At 40.5% G+C, this 4,069-nt stretch overlaps 1 non-coding gene across 1 annotated transcript; it reads right to left on the bottom strand.

The window, feature by feature from the left end:
* Positions 1–1,429: 1,429 nt before the first annotated feature.
* On the bottom strand, positions 1,430–1,511 carry TRNAL-AAG (transfer RNA leucine (anticodon AAG)). The gene has a single exon. It is a non-coding gene; the product is annotated as a tRNA-Leu (tRNA).
* Between the last annotated feature and the right edge of the window lie 2,558 nt (positions 1,512–4,069).

Below are 4,069 nucleotides of genomic sequence, written 5' to 3'. Positions count from 1 at the left end.
CTCTCTCTCTCTCTCTCTCTCTCTCTCTCTCTCTCTCTCTCTCTCGCGATATATTATATTAAAAATTTAACTTTTATAAGAACAAAATAAAGCTTACGATATTTCTCATTTTCTATCGTATAATTTGTTCTTTTTTTAGGTTTTTATTTTTTGAAATTATTTCAGAATATTTTTTGTAATAAATTATCTTAAAATATTTTCTGTTTGTACATGAATCAATAATTTTACGAAGATATTTATGTTTTATTGCAAATCGGAAGATAGATGATGATTCAGGCCAACAATCGGTCTCGTACTATACATATATGTGATACATGGTACATAATTCCAAAAAGTCTTAGAATCAGGGTTGCCACAAGTCAGGGAAGTCAGGAAAAATCAGGGATTTAGCACACTTGTCAGGGAGAATAAAATAGCTGTAAATAAATTTATATTGCCTTGTGCTTCTATGATTAGTTTGGACTACCTTTTTTGGAGGGGAGGGGGGGAATTCATTTCCTGAAGAAAATGTGCATCTATGTTACATTGCCGGATCAACAGAATATTTAACATTTTCCATGTTACGGTAAAAATACAAGAAACATTGCAAAATATGTATTATTCAAAGTCAGGAAAAATCTCAAAATATTGTCAGTAAATCAGGGAAATGTCAAGAAATATTACGATTAAAAATTCGTGGCGACCCTGTAGAAATTTCGTTATTTTTAATTCGAAATAATTTTCTCGTCTTTATTTTATCTTGGTTTTCTCTCAACTGCCTTTTTACAAGGCAAGAGAAATGAGCTTTGGAATCAGCTGATTTGCTGGTGAACTGTGGACTCGTACCCGCGCTGTCTCATTTTTATTCCTACCACGGTGTAACGTGTACGCGTAGCGTGACGACATTTATCTGCTTTCGAAATACACGAGTGCGATTACGCACTGTCGTCGTGACATATACATTTGGGAACTAAGAGTAATCAGCGGAACTTCCGTGGAACGCCTATCTTAAAACTCAAGTCGTTATGTTTAAGTATCTTATCTTCCTACCTATACCAACATCGTGTCGTTACAACTTTTTAATTACCTATAGAAAAAACAGATATCACACACACAATCTTTCTTAACTATGGGTATGTTCCACTTGATATTCGCAATTTTTCGCGAGTATCATTTCACCCTTGTTATCAAATGTTAAACAAAGATGAAGTGACGTATGCGAGCGTTAAATAAAATGCGCTCTATTTAAATCCGTTTATCTCGGATTTGCTCTGTTTTATCGATGCGGTTAGACGCCGACGAGCAGCACGATCATTTATCGACGATAAATAATTGTGAAATTACGGTAACTTGTAATTTCAATTTTACGTTATAATAAAAATTTATAGCGAGATAAAGCTTTTTCCAAATGTAAAAGAATAAATCTTCGCGATAAACGCGCAAAAAAGATTGGCAGCGGTGGGATTCGAACCCACGCCTCCGAAGAGACTGGTGCCTTAAACCAGCGCCTTAGACCGCTCGGCCACGCTACCAGTTGAGTAAACGTTTCCTTGTTGTCGTATTTTTTTGAGGGACACATAAGGCCGTGAGTATATTGATACGTGAACTTAGGCTTTTATCGAAGAGTACACGTGGAGTAAATGCATAACATATAATATTCGAATATCTGTAACGTAATCTTATCTAATTATTAAGATATGAATGGATAGAATACAGATCGAAGTTGTAAAATAAATATCATCTAGAAGAATATCATCACAATCTTATTTGTCACTTAAAGTTAACTTGTAATTGACAAATTAATTAAACGATGTTCTATTCCTATGATTTTATCATGACTGCAGTTCACAACAGTAGGATTCAAGAATGATAGAAATAATGAAACAAAAATTCATAATCCTTATTTTAAACATAAAATCGCTCATATATAAAATTAAGTCATTGATTAAAGAGGCTTATTGTTTCATTTCTCTAAATTGAATTTATAAATCAAATTACATCCATTTTTTCTTCGAATATTACTGAAGATCATGGAGTGTCTGCTTTGATTGTGGAATCGTGCAATCTATGTAAAAAATAATTCCAGAGTTGATTTGTAAATAATCTTTACTCGTTGAGACACAAAACGAACAATTCCATCAAACGAATACAATCAAATAGTTACTCTGATATTCTCTTTAGTTAACTATGCTATGTCACTTTGAACAATGTTTTAATATAGGCACTTTCTCGCGAAATTCATACAGGGTGGATCTCCCAAGTACGCCACTGCTATCTCGTGGGCGTAGATATCACATGGATTAAACAAAGACTGTCGCCGGGCGGGGCTTTCGATCGGCGTGCGTTACGCATGCGTCGTCGACGCGGCGGAATTTCGACCCGCGTCACGTCGTCGACGTAACCCCACGACGCGATGTGCGTATGTATATGCGTATGCGTGTATTTATGTATACGGCGAAGCGTCGAGTGTTTCGTTACGCTCGCCGTGTACTCGACGCGAGAGAAAGAGAGAGAGAGAGAGAGAGACGAATATGCGTCCCCATTTTCTCTCCTTTTTTTTTTCCCTTCCGTCCAGGTCGGCCATTTTGCCGTGACCGGCTTAATATGCGCCGCTCATTTTCTCCGCTCGCGCCCGCCTGTAACCCTATATTCGCGCGACGAGGCGCAATTGTCGCGCCGCTCCGCTTCTTTGTCCGCTGTGCGATCGTAAATCGTAACCGGAGGCACCCTCGCACAGCGGGGGTGCTAATAGGAGTCGCGGTGTGTTGGGCGGTCTCGTTCTCTCGCGGATTAGTCATCGAACGGCGCGGATCCGCGATCGGCGCGATCCGCGTGTCGCCGCTGTCGGTGACAGGTGGTCCTCACAAATTGAAAATTAATCCAATCAGATCGCGCGGTCCCGTGTCTCTGTCTCTATGCTGTTTGGACAGAGTACGAGCGTAGTGTTTCTCTCACAAACGATGAGCGATTGTGCGGTGGGATACACTCGCGCGCTCTGGCGATTGCCGCACCGAACGTTGCGACGTTTACGATTGAAATTGAATCGATTAAACTATAGTGGTATATCGAAGGAATATAGGCAGCAAGACGTAAAGCCGTAATCACCCTAGCGATTGCGCGATTGTGATTGACGATTGAGGATTATTTCTCAACCAATCGGAGCAAAGCGGTCACCGATTGCTTTGTCCCGATTGGTTGAGAAATGATCGTCAATCGTCAATCACAATCGCGCAATCGCTAGGGTGATTACGGCTTAAGCAGTAGGCAAATCTGCCAATCACAATCGCAAACTTGAGATGATTAATGTAAACGAACAAAATGTAGATTCGCTTACTGCTTACTGCAGTTTCCTATGTACCTTTTGACATTCTCAAAACGCACATGACTACGTTTTTTAACAGGGCTTAAGCTGGTTTTTTATGCTGACGCTCATTTTCAGCGTCATAGCAGATCACGTGATAAAAATTGACGAATAGCAAGCGTCATTGACTAAAATAAACTATAGTGTTAGAATAGAATAGAAATTATTCTCTTCGCCGGTATATTTATAGAGTCAAGAAGGGGATGTTTACAAACATTGTTCCTACTTCACTCATCCCTCTACGTACCTTTCTCTATTATACTGTTCGACTTTAATAATAATATAATGAAACAATTCTCCAGCGACACTTTCTAACGTAGACTGTCGTAGATTATCGTATCGAGACGATTTTATACACAGCGGAGCGCCGCGTTTCCAGTTAGGATTCAAACTCTATTAAGGTCTTCAGCCTCGTTTTCCTCTCTTCCCCTCTCTCTCTCTCCCTCTTTGCCACCCTTTCGAATCATGTTCACGCGCGCCGTGTACGAGGTGCTATTCGTTCGGGCTTTGTATTTCGCAGTAACGGTGATTAATCGCAATGCGTTGATTAACCGCGACACGTCTACGATAAAGTCGTACGCGGGATTCTCGCGGGCGGTGCGACAGAAATGACTCGAATCGGAGCGGAGCGGAGCGGAGCAGAGCGGAAAGGAACGAGGACGTCCTCGCGCCGAATTAATCATTTCAACAGCTGCTACGTCGCATTAGCGGCAGCGGATAAGACAAATG

The sequence above is a fragment of the Cyphomyrmex costatus genome, unplaced genomic scaffold (genome assembly GCF_001594065.2).
Source record: "Cyphomyrmex costatus isolate MS0001 unplaced genomic scaffold, Ccosl1.0 scaffold6, whole genome shotgun sequence".
Lineage (NCBI taxonomy): Eukaryota > Metazoa > Arthropoda > Insecta > Hymenoptera > Formicidae > Cyphomyrmex > Cyphomyrmex costatus.
This window is presented reverse-complemented; position numbering and strand designations above follow the sequence as displayed.